Here is a 17943-nt window from a genome sequence, read left to right as displayed (position 1 = left end):
GACAGCCTTCCATGATGGAAGAGGAAGAGGAAGAAGAGGTTGCTGCTCCAGCACCCAAGGCTCAAAAGCTTATGGGTGATGCTATTAGGTCAGGGGCTGCATCATCAAAGCCCAAAGAAGCACCCAAAGCTGCCTCCAAGCCCGAGACTGCACCTAAGAGGAATACCAGAAACATATCTGCTGCTGAAAAGAACAAGGCCCAGTGCCTGAAACTTCTGCTGAAGAAGAAGAAGATGTAGAGCATATCTTGAGGAAGTTGAAGCCAAAGATTCCAGACCACAATGATGCTCATCCTGTGGCTGAGAACATGAAGCTGAGGAAGGATGCATGAATCAGACAGTGGAGGTTGTCTGATCATAATGCTATCAGGAGAAGGACTGCTATTGACTACAGGTTCCGCACTAAAGAACAGCAGGATTTCTATGAGACAGTGTTGCCAGAAAAGAAACCTATAATTTGTGACATGAGGTGGGTAGACTGGACCTAAATGAAGGAGAATGAGGAGCACTATCCTGGTGTGTATGACAGTTTTAGTGCTTGTGGAGTTGCAGACTTTGTTGGGCAGAAGCTCGCAAAGTGGAATGATGAGCTCATAATGAAATTCTACTCCACAGCACACTTCTATCCAGATGGCGGGATAGTATGGATGTCTGAAGGTACTAGATACCAATCAACTATTGAAGAATGGGCAAATGTGATCAATGCACCTAAGGAGAAAGAAGATGACTTGGATGTCTATGCCAAGAAGAAGATGGATCACAACACTATGGCACATATGTACAAGGAGATCCCAGATGCTGCAGTTGAGACACATAAGTTTGGATCTGTACATTATCTTCTGTCAGGACTGCCAACCATCAACTGGATCCTCAGGCATACTCTCTTGCCCAAGTCAGGTGACCACAACGTGATCAGAGGCCATGCAATAAACTTGCTACACTTATTTGATGTGCCACAGAAGTTCAAGGTCATGAGCCTCATAGTTGATACTATCAAGAGGACAACAACTGACCAGAAGAGATGTTGTGGTTATGCCCCACAGATCCAGGAGTTGATTAACTCCAAGATGGGCACATGCACATACTTGTTGGACAAGGATCACATTGCTATCTATCCAGATTTTGAGGACAACCAAGTGGTTATGGATGAAGATGAACCATCTTCTGTGCATGCTCAAGCAAAGAAGGAGAAGGCAAGGACAGAGAAGGCTACCAAGATGCCAACAATGGAAGAGGCATCTCAGTACTTTTTGAAGAGCAAACAAGATCAACTAGGCTACTTGATTGCATCCACTCTGAGGATTGAGAAGGGGCTGGCCACCTTGACTCAAAACCAGGAGAGCCTGGAGAGGATCATGGAGCAGAAGTTCTATGACTTGGATGTGAAGGTAACTGAGATCCAGTCTGTCGTTGAGCAGCTTCAGGATGATATGCAGGAGAGGAAGGGCAAGACAACCACTGATGCATTTGCCAGAGTGCCTAGAGGTCATAGATCAATTGCAGTGCCAGTGACAGACACCAGAGCTACTACATCTTCACCAGCTACAGCTCCTACAGCTTCAGTGCCACCAGCCCCAGCATCTACTCCACAAACTCCAACTTCTTTAACTGATGCTTTCGTCCTTGGAGTCCTATCTACACCACCACCTGAAGATCAAGCCTGAGAGTCAATTTAGTACTATGCATTTTCTATGAACTTTTTGGTAACTTGTTGCCAAAGGGGGAGAAAAATGTATAGATCATAGGCTTCGAGAGAGAGTGTTGCTTTTTGTTCTCTCTTGCTTTGGTGGTTGAACTTTATTTGCTTGTTTGAGATACTTTTCGTCTGTGTGATACCTGGATGATCATGTGTTTGATCATATGCTACATTTATGCTTGATGGATGACATTATTACCAAAATCGGTCTCACCGAGTTTGTGTAATCGGTCTCACCGAGATTATGTTATGCCCTAACCCTAACCATATCGGTCATACCGAGTTGCATGTCGGTCCCACCGAAAATCCTAATGGTCACTAGGTTTACTAAATCGGTCTGACCGAGTTTGTTGATTCGGTCCCACCGAGATTGGTAAATTGTGTGTAACAGTTAGATTTTGTGTGGAGGCTGGATACGTCCATTTTGCATCATGCTTTTATATCAATATTTATTGCATTATGGGCTATCATTACACATTATATCTCAATACTTATGGCTATTCTCTCTTATTTTACAAGGTTTACCATGAAGAGGGGGAATGTCAGCACCTGGAATTCTGGCTGGAAAAGCAGCAAACGTTGGAAACCTATTCTGCACAACTCCAAAAGTCCTGAAACTCCATGAAACAACCTTTTGGATTTATTAAGAATTTATGAGCGAAAGAAATAGGCCAGGGGGGCCACACCCTGTCAAGGAGACAGGGGCGCCCCCCTGTAGGGCACGGCCCCCTATCTCCTGCCCCCCTGGTGGGCCTCCAGCACCCATCTTATGCTATATCATCACTTTTACCCTGGAAAAAATCGTGGGCAAGCTTACGGGATGAAACTCCGCCGCCACGAGGCAGAACCTTGGCGGAATCAATCTAGGGCTCTAGCGGAGCTATTCTGCTGGGGACACTTCCCTCCGGGAGGGGGAAATCATCACCAACGTCATCACCAACGATCCTCTCATCGGGAGGGGGTCAATCTCCATCAACATCTTCACCAGCACCATCTCCTGTCAAAACCCTAGTTCATCTCTTGTATCCAATCTTGTATCAAAACCACAAATTGGTACATGTGGGTTGCTAGTAGTGTTGATTACTCCTTGTAGTTGATACTAATTGGTTTACTTGGTGGAAGATCATATGTTCAGATCCTTTATGCATATTATTACTCCTCTGATTATGAACATGAATATGCTTTGTGAGTAGTTACGTTTGTTCCTAAGGACATGGGTGAAGTCTTGCTATTAGTAGTCATGTGAATTTGGTATTCTTTCGATATTTTGATGAGATGTATGTTGTCTTTCCTCTAGTGGTGTTATGTGAACGTCGACTACATGACACTTCACCATTATTTGGGCCTAGAGGAAGGCATAGGGAAGTAATAAGTAGATGATGGGTTTCTAGAGTGACAGAAGCTTAAACCCTAGTTTATGCGTTGCTTCGTTAGGGGTTGATATGGACCCATATGTTTAATGTTGTGGTTAGGTTTACCTTAATACTCCTTTTTGTAGTTGTGGATGCTTGCAATAGGGCTTAATCATAAGTGGGATGCTTGTCCAAGTTAGGGCAGTACCCAAGTGCCGGTCCACCCACATATCAAATTATCAAAGTACCGAACGCGAATCTTATGAACGTGATGAAAACTAGCTTGACGATAATTCCCAATGTGTCATCGGGAGCTCCTTCTTCATTATTAGAATTTGTCCAGGCTTATCCTTTGCTACATAAAGGATTGGGCTACCTTTCTGCACTTTATTTACTTTATTTACTTTTTGCTCGTTACTATTTATCTTATCACAAAACTATCTATCATCTACTATTTCAGTGCTTGCAAAGAAAACCTTACTGAAAACCGCTTATCATTTCCTTCTGCTCCTCGTTGGGTTCGACACTCTTACTTATCGAAAGGACTACGATAGATCCCCTACACTTGTGGGTCATCAAGACTCTTTTCTGGCGCTGTTGCCGGGGAGTGTAGCGCTTTTGGTGAGTAGAACTTGGTAAGGAAACATTTATATAGTGTGTTGAAATTTTCTGTTACTTGTCACTATGGAAACTAATCCCTTGAGGTGCTTGTTTGGGGTATCTTCACCCCAACCAGAAGAGCAAATAGATGATCCTCAACCTACTGAACCTTATGAAAATATTCACTTTGAGATTCCTTCGGGTATGATAGAAAAACTGCTAGCTAATCCTTTTGCAGGAGACGGAACATTGCATCCCGACTTACACCTTATCTTTGTGGATGAAGTTTGTGGATTATTTAAGCTTGCAGGTATCCCCGATGATGTTGTCAAAAGGAAGGTCTTCCCTTTATCTTTGAAGGGAGATGCAATGACATGGTATAGGCTATGTGATGATACGAGATTTTGGAATTATAAGCGACTGAAGTTGGAACTTCACCAGAAGTTCTATCCTATGCATCTTGTTCATCGTGATCGTAATTACATATATAATTTCTGGCCTCGCGAAGGAGAAAGCATCACTCAAGCTTGGGGGAGGCTTAAGTCAATGTTATATTCATGCCCCAATCATGAGCTCTCTCGGGAAATGATTATTCAGAATTTTTATGCTCGGCTTTCTCTTGATAATCGCAACCTACTCGATAGTTCCTATGCTGGTTCCTATATGCTGAAGACTATTGATTTCAAATGGGACTTATTGGAAAGAATTAAACGCAACTCTGAAGATTGGGGTTCCAACGATGGTAAGGAGTCAGGTATGACACCTAAGTTCGATTGTGTTAAATCTTTTATGGATACCGATGCTTTCCGTGGATTTAGCTCTAAGTATGGACTTGACTCTGAGATAGTAGCTACTTTTTGTGAAACTTTTGCTACTCATGTTGATCTCCCTAAAGAGAAGTGGTTTAAATATAATCCTCCTGTTGAAGTGAAAGTAGTTGCACCTATTACAGTCGAAGAAAAGACTATTACATATAGTGATCCTATTATTCCTACTGCTTATGTCGAAAAACCTCCTTTTCCTGTTAGCACAAAAGATCATGTTAAAGCTTCGACTGTTGTTCGTAAGAGTAATACTAGGACCTATACACCTCCTGAGCAAATTAATATTGAACCTGGTATTGCTATGATTAAAGGTCTCTTGGATGAGGACTTAGATGGGCATGTTATCTCTTTCTTGGGTGAAACTGCTAATATTGCTAGACCCGATACTAAGACACGTAGACCTGTTGTAGGCCCGCCTGTTATTTCTGTTAAAATAGGAGATCATTGTTATCATGGCTTATGTGATATGGGTGCTAGTGCTAATGCGATACCTTATGATCTTTATAAAGAAATTATGCACGATATTGCACCTGTTGAATTAGAAGACATTGATGTTACTATTAAGCTTGCTAATAGGGACACCATTAAACCTATTGGGATTGTTAGAGATGTTGAAGTCTTGTGTGGGAAGATTAAATACCCTGCTGATTTTCTTATTCTTGGTTCCCCACAAGATGATTTTTGTCCCATTATTTTTGGTAGACCCTTCTTGAAAACTGTTAGTGCTAAGATTAATTGTGAAAAGAATATTGTCACTGTTGGCATAGATGGTATGTCTCATGAGTTTAATTTCTCTAAGTTTAGTAGACAACCTCGTGAAAGGGAACCACCTAGTAAGGATGAAATTATTGGTCTTTCTTCTATTGTTGTTCCTCCAACTGATCCATTAGAACAATATTTGTTAGACCATGAAAACGATATGTTTATGAAGGAAAGGGAAGAAATAGATGAAGTGTTCCTTAAACAAGAACCTATGCTAAAACATAACCTTCCCGTTGAAATTCTTGGGGATCCCCCTCCACCCAAGGGTGATGCCGTGTTCAAACTCAAACCCTTACCTGATAATCTCATGTATGCTTATCTTGATGAAAAAGAAATATATCATGTTATTATTAGTGCTAACCTTTCAGAGAAAGAAGAAGAAAGATTATTGAAAACTCTGAAGAAGCACCGAGCTGCTATTGGATATACTCTAGACGATCTTAAGGGCATTAGTCCCACATTATGTCAACACAAAATTTCAATGGAGAAAGATGCCAAACCAGTTAGAGATCCTCAAAGACGATTAAATCCCAAAATGAAGGAAGTGGTAAGAAAGGAGATTCTAAAACACCTTGAGGCAGGTATTATTTATCCCGTTGCTGATAGTGAATGGGTAAGCCCTGTCCATTGTGTCCCTAAAAAGGGAGGTATTACCGTTGTTCCTAATGATAAAGATGAATTGATCCCGCAAAGAATTATTACAGGCTATAGGATGGTAATTGATTTCCGTAAGTTAAATAAAGCTACTAAGAAAGATCATTACCCTTTACCTTTTATTGATCAAATGCTAGAAAGGCTATCCAAACACACACATTTTTGCTTTCTAGATGGTTATTCTGGCTTCTCTCAAATACCTGTGTCCGTGAAGGATCAATCTAAAACTACTTTTACTTGCCCTTTTGGTACTTTTGCTTATAGACGTATGCCTTTTGGTTTATGTAATGCACCTGCTATCTTTCAAAGATGCATGATGGCTATATTTTCCTATTTTTGTGAAAAGATTTGTGAGGTATTCATGGATGACTTCTCTATCTATGGATCCTCTTTTGATGATTGTTTGAGCAACCATGATCGAGTTTTGCAGAGATGCGAAGACACTAGTCTCGTCCTGAATTGGGAAAAGTGTCACTTTATGGTTAATGAAGGCATTGTCTTGGGGCACAAGATCTCCGAGAGAGGTATTGAAGTTGATAAAGCCAAAGTTGATGCTATTGAAAAGATGCCATGTCCCAAGGACATAAAAGGTATAAGAAGTTTCCTTGGTCATGCCGTCTTTTATAGGAGGTTCATTAAGGACTTCTCTAAAATCTCTAGGCCTCTGACTAATTTATTGCAAAAAGATATTCCTTTTGTCTTTGATGATGATTGTGTAGAAGCATTTGAAACACTTAAGAAAGCTTTGATCACTGCACCTATTGTTCAGCCACCTGATTGGAAATTACCTTTTGAAATTATGTGCGATGCTAGTGATTGTGCTGTAGGTGTTGTTTTAGGGCAAAGAGTCGATAAGAAATTGAATGTTATCCACTATGCTAGTAAGACTCTTGATACAGCCCAGAGAAATTATGCTACTACTGAAAAAGAGTTCTTAGCAGTTGTGTTTGCATGTGATAAGTTTAGACCTTATATTGCTGATTCCAAAGTTACTATTCACACTGATCATGCTGCTATTAAATATCTTATGGAAAAGAAAGATGCTAAGCCTAGACTCATTAGATGGGTTCTCTTGCTCCAAGAATTTGACTTGCATATTATTGATAGAAAGGGAGCTGAGAACCCCGTTGCAGACAACTTGTCTAGGTTAGAGAATGTTCTTGATGACCCACTGCCTATTAATGATAGTTTTCCTGATGAACAATTAGCGGTTGTCAATGCTTCTTGTACCGCTCCTTGGTATGCTGATTATGCTAATTACATTGTTGCTAAATATATACCGCCTAGTTTCACATACCAGCAAAAGAAAAAGTTCTTTTATGATTTAAGACATTACTTCTAGGATGATCCACACCTTTATAAAGAGGGAGTAGATGGTATTATTAGACGGCGTGTGCCTGAGCATGAACAGGAACAAATCCTACACAAGTGTCACTCTGAATCTTATGGAGGACACCACGCTGGAGATAGAACTGCACACAAGGTACTACAATCTGGTTTTTATTGGCCTACTCTCTTCAAAGATGCTTGTAAGTTTGTCTTATCTTGTGATGAATGTCAAAGAATAGGTAACATTAGTAGACGTCAAGAAATGCCTATGAATTATTCTCTTGTTATTGAACCGTTTGATGTTTGGGGCTTTGATTGTATGGGACCTTTTCCTGCCTCCAATGGTTATACACATATTTTAGTTGCTGTTGATTACGTTACTAAGTGGGTAGAAGCTATTCCAACTAGTAGTGCTGATCATAACACTTCTATTAAAATGATTAAAGAAGTTATTTTTCCGAGGTTTGGAGTCCCCAGATATCTTACGACTGATGGTGGTTCACACTTTATTCATGGTTCTTTCCGTAAGATGCTTGCTAAGTATGATGTCAATCATAGAATTGCATCTTCTTATCACTCGCAGTCTAGTGGTCAAGTAGAGTTGAGCAATAGAGAGCTCAAATTAATTTTGCAAAAGATTGTGAATATATCTAGAAAGAATTGGTCCAAAAAACTTGATGATGCATTATGGGCCTATAGAAGTGCATACAAAAATCCTATGGGTATGTCTCCATATAAGATGGTTTATGGAAAAGCATGTCATTTACCTCTTGAACTTGAACATAAAGCATATTGGGCTATTAAAGAGCTCAATTATGACTTCAAACTTGCCGGTGAGAAGAGGTTGTTTGATATTAGCTCACTTGATGAATGGAGAACCCAAGCATATGAGAATGCCAAGCTTTTCAAAGAAAAAGTCAAACGCTGGCATGATAAGAGGATACAAAAGCGTGAGTTTAACATAGGAGATTATGTGTTATTATTCAACTCTCGTTTAAGATTTTTTGCAGGAAAACTTCTCTCAAAATGGGAAGGTCCCTACGTTATCGAGGAGGTCTATCGTTCTGGTGCTATAAAAATCAACAACTTCGAAGGCACAAATCCGAGGGTGGTTAACGGTCAAAGAATTAAACATTATATTTCAGGTAATCCTATCAATGTTGAAACTAATATTATTGAAACCATAACCCCCGAAGAATACATAAGAGACACTTTCCAGAATGTTCCAGACCCCGAAAAGGCATAGGTACGTGCTACGGTAAGTAAACCAACTCCAAAACAACTCTAATGGCATTTTTTATCAGTTTTGGATTATTTAAAAATTTTAGGAAGAAAGAAGTAGTCCGAAAGGGACACGAGGCTCCCATGAGAGAGGAGGCCGCCCCCCCTGTAGGGCGCCCCCCGTCTCGTGGGCACCTCGTGTGCCTCCCGGACTCCGTTTTCTTGTATGATACGTATTTTGGTCGGTAAAAATTCATTATATATATACTCCTGAAGGTTTTGACCATCGTATCACGCAAATACCCTCTGTTTTCGTTTCGAGTTGTTTCTGTTTCAGATTTAGAGCACCATGACTTTTCCCTCCTCCAACAACGAAGACAAGGATGCTTGGCTATTGAAGATAGAGTTGAAAAGAGAGGAACCCGAAGAGATCAACAAGGATGAAGGGATCAAGAAGGCCATGGAGGTTCAAGCTCCGGTGGTGAAAGAAGAAGACATCCCTCAACCTTTACCTAACCTTTTCACTCCAACAGAGATTGAAGCTTTCAAGATGATTGAGTTAGCCCGCATACAGAACAAGTATCTCACACAGGAGAATATTTTGTTGAAGGATCATATTGCTGGGCTCAAGGGCATTGTCCGCAAGTTGGAGGAGCTTTTACGCTCAATGTGCGATTATCCACCGTCATCATCACCACCTCCATCACCTCCGAGGAAATAATCACATGGGTATGGGCACTCCCCTTGGCAACTGCCAAGCTTGGGGGAGGTGCCCCGGTATCGTATCACCATCACACTCCTATCTTTACCGCTTTATTTAGTTTGATCCTTTTAGTAGTATCTTGATCTAGTAGATTGAAGTTTTGATATCAAGTAGTTTTGAGTTTTGCATTGTGATCTCTTTATGTAATCGAGTCCGTGTGCTATCTACAATAAAGATTAGTGTTGAGTTAAGGGCTTTGCTTTGTTGCTATGATCTTGAGAAAGTAGAAAGAACAAAAGAGTTCATATTGATCTTATGGATAGTGATAACTTCACACATAGAAAGTATGAGGCATAAAAATTGTTGAGAGTTGATGAACGTAGCCTTGGTCATCGTTGCAATTAATAGGAAGTGATAAGGAAAGAGGGGTTCACATATAAATATATTATCTTGGACATCTTTTATGATTGTGAAGCACTCATTAAGTATGACATGCTAAAAGAGTTGATGTTGGACAAGGAAGACAACGTAATGGTTTATGTTTTCCAACATCTCAGTTAAAGTATATTGTCATTGACCTTCCAAACATGTTGAGCTTGCCTTTCCCCCTCTTGCTAGCCAAATTCCTTGCACCAAGTAGAGATACTACTTGTGCTTCCAAATATCCTCAAACCCAGTTTTGCCATGAGAGTCCACCATACCTACCTATGGATTGAGTAAGATCCTTCAAGTAAGTTGTCATCGGTGCAAGCAATAAAAATTGCTCTCTAAATATGTATGACTTATTAGTGCAGAGAAAATAAGCTTTGTATGAACTTGTTGTGGAAGTAATAAAAGCGACGGATTGCATATTAAAGGTCCACATACAAGGGGCAATATAAAGTGACGTTCTTTTGCATTAAGATTTCGTGCATCAACCCTAAACGCGCATGACAAGCTCTGCTTCCCTCTGCGAAGGGCTTATCTTTTACTTTATGTTTTTACTTTATGCTTGAGTCAAGGTGATCCTCACCTTTCCCTTTTTCATTTTATCCTTTGGAAAGCTCTTCGTGTTTGAAAGATTATGATACATATATCCAATTGGATGTAAGTTGGCATAGGCTATTATTGTTGACATCACCTAAAGGTGAATACGTTGGGAGGCAACATAATAAGCCCATATCTTTCTCAGTGTCCGGCTGAAACTCTATAACCACAAGTATTGCGTCAGTGTTAGCAATTATTGGAGACTACGAGATAGTTGAGTATGTGAGATTGTTGAAAAGCTCTAGTATTGACTCTTTCTGATGTTACAATAAATTGCGATTGCTTCAATGACTGAGATTATAGTTTATTAGTTCCAAATGAAGTTTATGAACCATACTTGACATTGTGAATTGCTTATTACTTGAGCATAGGAAATCATATGAAAAATCTATATATGTTACTATTATTAGAATGATCATGATGCCCTCATGTCCGTATTTTATTTTTATCGACACCTCTATTTCTAAACATGTGGACATATTTTTTGATTTCGGCTTCCGCTTGAGGACAAGCGAGGTCTAAGCTTGGGGGAGTTGATACGTCCATTTTGCATCATGCTTTTATATCAATATTTATTGCATTATGGGCTGTCATTACACATTATATCTCAATACTTATGGCTATTCTCTCTTATTTTACAAGATTTACCATGAAGAGGGGGAATGCCGGCAGCTGGAATTCTGGCTGGAAAAGGAGCAAACGTTGGAAACCTATTCTGCACAACTCCAAAAGTCCTGAAACTCCACGAAACAACTTTTTGGATTTATTAAGAATTTATGAGCGAAAGAAATAGGCTAGGGGGCCCACACCCTGTCCAGGAGACAGGGGCGCGCCCCCTGTAGGGCGCGACCCCCTATCTCCTGGGCCCCCTGGTGGGCCTCCTGCGTCCATCTTCTGCTATATCATCACTTTTACCCTAGAAAAAATCATGGGCAAGCTTACGGGATGAAACTCCACCACCACGAGGCGGAACCTTGGCGGAATCAATCTAGGGCTCTGGCGGAGCTGTTCTGCCGGGGACACTTTCCTCTGGGAGGGGGAAATCATCACCAATGTCATCACCAACGATCCTCTCATCAGGAGGGGGTCAATCTCCATCAAGATATTCACCAGCACCATCTCCTCTCAAAACCCTAGTTCATCTCTTGTATCCAATCTTGTATCAAAACCACAAATTGGTACCTATGGGTTGCTAGTAGTGTTGATTACTCCTTGTAGTTGATGCTAATTGGTTTACTTGTTTGAAGATCATGTGTTCAGATCCTTTATGCATATTATTACTCCTATGATTATGAACATGAATATGCTTTGTGAGTAGTTACGTTTGTTCCCGAGGACATGGGTGAAGTCTTGCTATTAGTAGTCATGTGAATTTGGTATTCGTTCGATATTTTGATGAGATGTGTGTTGTCTTTCCTCTAATGGTGTTATGTGAACGTCGACTACATGACACTTCACCATTATTTGGGCCTAGAGGAAGGCATAGGGAAGTAATAAGTAGATGATGGGTTGCTAGAGTGAAAGAAGCTTAAACCCTAGTTTATGCGTTGCTTTGTTAGGGGTTGATATGGACCCATATGTTTAATGTTGTGGTTAGGTTTACCTTAATACTCCTTTTCGTAGTTGTGGATGCTTGCAATAGGGGTTAATCATAAGTGGGATGCTTGTCCAAGTTAGGGCAGTACCCAGGTGCCGGTCCACCCACATATCAAATTATCAAAGTACCGAACGCGAATCTTATGAACGTGATGAAAACTACCTTGACGATAATTCCCAATGTGTCCTCGGGAGCTCCTTCTTCATTATTAGAATTTGTCCAGGCTTATCCTTTGCTACATAAAGTATTGGGTCACCTTGCTGCACTTTATTTACTTTATTTACTTTTTGCTTGTTACTATTTATGTTATCACAAAACTATCTATCACCTACTATTTCAGTGCTTGCAGAGAAAACCTTACTGAAAACCGCTTATCATTTTCTTCTGCTCCTCGTTGGGTTCGACACTCTTACTTATCGAAAGGACTACGATAGATCCCCTACACTTGTGGGTCATCAAGGCTATATATACCCCTCCACCTCCTCTTCATTCGAAGAGAGAGCCATCAGAATAAACCTACACTTCCAACTTGCAGTTTCTGAGAGAGAACCACCTACTCATGTGTTGAGGCCAAGATATTCCATTCCTACCATATTAATCTTGATCTCTAGCCTTCCTCAAGTTGCTTTCCACTCAAATCTTCTTTCCACCAAATCCAAATCCTGTGAGAGAGAGCTGAGTGTTGGGGAGACTATCATTTGAAGCACAGGAGCAAGGAGTTCATCATCAACACACCATTTGTTACTTCTTGGAGAGTGGTGTCTCCTAGATTGGCTAGGTGTCACTTGGGAGCCTCCGACAAGATTGTGGAGTTGAACCAAGGAGTTTGTAAGGGCAAGGAGATCGCCTACTTCGTGAAGATCTACCGCTAGTGAGGCAAGTCCTTCGTGGGTGACGGCCATGGTGGGATAAACAAGGTTGCTTCTTCGTGGACCCTTCGTGGGTGGAGCCCTCCGTGGACTCACGCAACCGTTACCCTTTGTGGGTTGAAGTCTCCATCAACGTGGATGTATGATAGCACCACCTATCGGAACCACGACAAAAACATCCGTGTCTCCAATTGCGTTTGAATTCTCCAAACCCTTCCCCTTTACATTCTTGCAAGTTGCATGCTTTACTTTCCGCTACTCATATACTCTTTGCATGCTTGCTTGAATTGTGTGAAGATTGCTTGACTTGTGCTAAGATATCTAAAATCTGCCAAAGACTAAAATTGGGAAAAGGATAAATTTTTAATTGGTCAAGTAGTCTAATCACCCCCCCCCCCTCTAGACATACTTCCGATCCTACAATTGGCCAGGTCGCAATGGAGGTCTTGGGCATGGAGGGTTGAGAGCGAATTTCTTCATATACTTGGGAGTAACATATCTGTACTCCCTCCATTCCCGTGCCCATCTCCTCTCTATCCTTTGTATGCGCACCTTGCGCTGATTTTTATCCTCTTTGCCAAATTTGGCCTCATCAGGAGTGCAATAATCCTTGTATATGTCATCAGGGATTTCGAAAAGCAGTATTGACCTCAGGCCTCTTTCCACCCTTCTGTGGCTTCTTACCATCAACCATTTTCTTCAGCTGAGGAATTTGAACAATGGAATTCTCTGGAGATGTATGCAACTTTTCTTCGAGGAATGCTGCAAATGAGTTAAGTTGATGAGAACCTAGTGATTTAGCAGCAGACATGAGTACCTGTGAACAGAGTATAGTTGCGAGGAATTTGGAGAGGTCATATGCATTCTCAGAAGGTTTTTCAAAAAGAATAAGTTTGAGGAATTTGACCAGATGAGTCTTGAAGAATTTCACTAAGCGTTCTTTGTCTTAGGTTCTAGAGTTGTATAGATCGAAGATCCACACAATTGAGGAATCTTAAAGAAAAATTATTGCTTAGAGAAACGAATCAAGAGCAGATGACATGTGAGGTGTTCAGTGTGTGAAGATTTGAAGAATAAACACCTTTGAAGATTTTTAAGAAAGTATTTGAATTAAAGAGGGCAGTAAAAGTAGCTTTTAATTACCCTTGATGAAGAACACGACGAACTGGGAAGTGTAGATGTGAAGTTCGTCAGTTCAGATCTTCCACGCCCTAACTCGGCTGAGGAAGACAGCTACGGCGGCGGCGGAGTGAAGAAATCCGCAGCCGACGCGAGTACGACGACAACGAGGTCGAGGCAGTGAAGCTCTTCCTCACCGGCAACGATGAAGTAGCGGCGGCGCCAGGGTTTGAGAAGCTCGAGGGGGAGTGAGAACGAGCGGAGTAAAAACAAAGTGAGGAAGGGGAGGGGTTATTTATAGTCGGAGTGAAAAAATGTACGTCCAAAGAAATTGGACGAACGTGCCACTGACCCTTCTCATTCGCTTGACATGTGTCACCCACGTACTGAGAGGTGGCGATCGTGTGAGATCGTGGGTGAATAGATAAGTATTATCGTGAGATGCGGAACGGTTTGAGCGGCAAAGCCAAAAATTTAGATAAGATAAGTTAAAAAATTCCATTCACAAATTCTTCAGTTGTCAAGGACATAGTGAAGATTTTGACTGAGTTTCAAGTAGAACGCACATGAAGAATTTGTGAAAAGATTGGGTTGAGTTTAGCATAGAGGGGGAAGGGTCCGATCACATTCACTTAGCAGAAAAAGCAGCTTGAAGAATTAGCAATAAGTGAATGTTGTAGAGTACATAAACTCATATATATATATATATATATATATATATATATATATATATATATATATATATATATATATATACAGACGATCTATTCTGCTAATATTAGCAGAATAACTATTGTGCACACCACTTCAGCACTGCACGCTCAACAGAAGCGCACTGCATCATTTTGACGACGAGCACTGCAATAGAGACTAGTGAACTTCTCGTCGGAAAAAATTGCACGTGTTATTTTTTCGGTACTGTTTTCGCTCTAATTTTTTAACCGATTATCGGAATGAGGCGTGTAATATACCATTGAAAAGCTATGGATTAGGCGCAACTTCGACATGTTGAACACTTTTCAAGATTCCACACGGTTTAACAGCAGTTTTGAAAATAGTGCGGCGGATGACGAGTGGCAGCGAGAGTTTTTTCGTTTTTTTCTAAACCGCTTATCGGAACAAAGCAAATGATACGCTGTTGGATAGATATCATCGAGGCGCATCTTTTTCATATATAAATATTTCCCTAATTCGTTACGGTTTGAAAGCAGTTTCAAATTTACTAAATCGCGGAACTCTCTTTTTCAATTTTTTTGAAATTTTCGGTATTGTTTTTGTTCCAGTTTTCTAACCGTTTGTCGAAACGAGACATATGATACGCCGTTGGAAAGCTACGGACAAGGCACAACTTTCATATGTTGAAATGGTTTTGAGATTCCTTACAATTTTTAGTTAATTTTGAAAATCGCGCGGCTGACTTCGAGAGGCAGCGGCTGTTTTTTCGCGAATTTTTCTAAAATCACTGATCGAAATGATTCAAACTATACGCCGTTGGAAAGATATCGATGAGACGCAACTTTTTCATGTAGAACACTCGCCCTAATTCCTTACGAATTAAGAACCATTTTGATTTTCGCGAAATGCATTCACTCTGTTTTTTCGCGACCTCAAAATCATCGTATGTATTGCATCAGACAGAAAATCGCACTGCTTTAGACCGAAAACCGCACTGCAATGTCGACAAAGAGAAATGCATTATTACTTTTTTTTGCTAAAAAGTTCTTTCGTAAATTCATCTAAACTGCAAGGCCGGATGTAGTGAACCGCCCGCGATGACGAAGTGCGCTGCAATTGCCGATGCGTTTTACTTTTTCTGAACACATGACGATTCCCAAGAATGAGTTTAGTTTAATTTTTCGAGGCAAGTGAACCACAACACAGATCAAAGCGAGCTGCATAGTATTTTTTTAAGAAGTAGAAAGGCATTGTGGACAACACAAATCAGGCCACCACATTTGCATGCTTTTGCATTTTACTTTAAACGGAGTGTAGTGAATAGTCCTTAGTGGACTTTTTTGTAAGACAAAGTGCACTACATTTAAGTGTTTTTAAATTCATTTTTATTCTAAATGGAGTGTGCTGAAGAGTCTTTCATAGTGCACTTTTTTTTTACCAAAGTACACCGCATGGTCGAAAAGAATGAACCACAACAGCACGTGATATGAACAACACTTCTTTTAAACAAAATCATCTATGTGTTTGAATTACTGAACTGCAAGTTTCTATAAATATTTTCTAATGTGTTCTGTAATGCAAAAAGGAATTGCATCAAATTGCAACAAAAAGAACATCATTGTACAGTTGAACGAACCTCTCACAAACAAGCACAAGACTTCGCAATACACACAAACTGCTTGTGCTTTTTACTTTTTCTTACAAGTACGTTTGAGAACAAACGAACTGGAAATATATTTTTCTCCCATTCTCAATGGTCAACAAAACAAACTGCAACCGTCAGTGCCGAACGAACTGCAAGGCAACCATGGGAACTACGAGCCGCACGCCAGCGAGCTGCACTGTTCTATCGCCGGTCATGGCAAAAAAATTATTCTAAAAAACCCGCTGGCCTGCCGCTAGGGATGCAGGGGAGGAGGTGGGTGGACTGCACGTCATGCGCACAACCGATTTAGCAATGCACGGGAAAATCTGAAACACAAAGTCAAAAACTACTAAAGAAAAATTGGTCCATTTTTCATATGCAAAGAACTGAAGGAAAAACATAGCGAGTTGCAGAGAGTTTGCCCGTGCGCGTCCTCTGTTTGGAGTGCAAGACAAAATTCTGCCCCGGGCCGTCAGACCGCTGCACCGGCAGAGCAGCCACGACCTAAGGCAGCGGCGCCAGGACCAGCGCCGAGCCCGACCACCGCCGGAGGCATGGGCTGCGGTGGCGACCTGCACGATGGGAAGGAGAGACCTGCATAAGGGGAAGGAGAGACCTGCACGAGGGGCTGAGACGGCGACAAGGGGACCTTGCGACATATTATCGTGGCCGCACGAAAGCAGTCCTCACGGCGACGAGGGATGACTTGCAGCCGGCCAAAACTCTCAGAGGTGGACGACATGCAGACCGCCGGATCGAGGAAGGGAGAGACCATGGGCCGAACTGCAAGGCCCCGTTGGTCGAGTTGCATGCCCGTGTGGGCAGATCTGCACGCCCATGGGTAAAGTGAGTTAGGGAGCCTGTCGGCTCGAGGCGAGAGCCTCCACTGGTGCGAATTGCATGCGCTGTTGAGCTGCGACACTGTTGTGAGCCGCCGGACTGGTGGCCGGCGCGGTGGATCTGACCGAGGGGGGAGGACCACAAGCGTGGGGGGTCCATGGATCTAGTGGCTATAGGCGCAGCGGAGGCCGGATTCGACGGGGCGCAGACGACGACTTGGTTTCGGGCGAGGCGAGGCTGGAGTGGTGGAAGGCGGGGAAGGCCACGGCGGCGCGAGGCCGGAGTGGTGGAAGGCAGGGGCCGACGACTTTGTTTCGGGCGCCCAAGGGAGGATGGGGAAAACATTGAAGGCCGGATCAGTAGCCGCCCAGGACGTAGCGGCGAGATCCAGCTAGGGGAAGGTGGAGGGGTGGACACGGCGGCCAGGCGGCGAAGAAGAAGGTGCAGGGGTGGGCATGGCGGCCAGGCGGCGAGGAAGAAGGTGGGGATGGGAATGGGCGGGCGCGGGGTGGGGTTGACTGGAGAGGAAGATAAGTTGGGGAGGTGCGGTTCACTTTGGCCGGGAGTCAAGCTAGCGGCGGCCTGGCGCTGAGAGCGTGGAGGCGCGGCGAGGGAGGTGGAGGGGGTCGGCTGGAGAAGAAGGTCGAGGGATTTGGGGGCCGTAGTACGCGGTAGGAGGTGGAGGAAGAAGTGGTCGTGGGTGCGCGGGTGGTTTGGTTGACTTGTTAGCAGAATAAGCGTTTTTTGTGCAGAATAAGGGTCTTAAGGGGTGTTAGCAGAATAGACCCACCCTATATATATATATATATATATATATATATATATATATATATATATATAAAACTGTGTCTATCATAGCTTGCCACAGAACTAGTTAAGGGCCGCTAAACTTTTAATGGTTTAAAAGTTATCAAAAAATATGAAATAAATATGAGAGCATCTCTCTAATGTAATAAAATGATCCAACGGAGGGATTGTCAAAATATGCATCTATGTGTCCTCGGCCAAAATAATAAGCATTTCAGCTCACTG

General features: G+C 42.0%; 1 long non-coding RNA gene across 1 annotated transcript; it reads right to left on the bottom strand.

Annotated features, from left to right (window-relative positions):
- Window positions 1-16014: 16014 nt before the first annotated feature.
- Window positions 16015-17642, bottom strand: LOC119364193. The gene is made up of 2 exons (XR_005174750.1): window positions 16721-17642; window positions 16015-16643 (listed from the first exon to the last, which is right to left on the bottom strand). It is a non-coding gene; the product is annotated as an uncharacterized LOC119364193 (long non-coding RNA).
- Window positions 17643-17943: the final 301 nt, after the last annotated feature.

Source organism: Triticum dicoccoides, chromosome 2B, assembly GCF_002162155.2.
Source record: "Triticum dicoccoides isolate Atlit2015 ecotype Zavitan chromosome 2B, WEW_v2.0, whole genome shotgun sequence".
Classification (NCBI taxonomy): domain Eukaryota; kingdom Viridiplantae; phylum Streptophyta; class Magnoliopsida; order Poales; family Poaceae; genus Triticum; species Triticum dicoccoides.
This window is presented reverse-complemented; position numbering and strand designations above follow the sequence as displayed.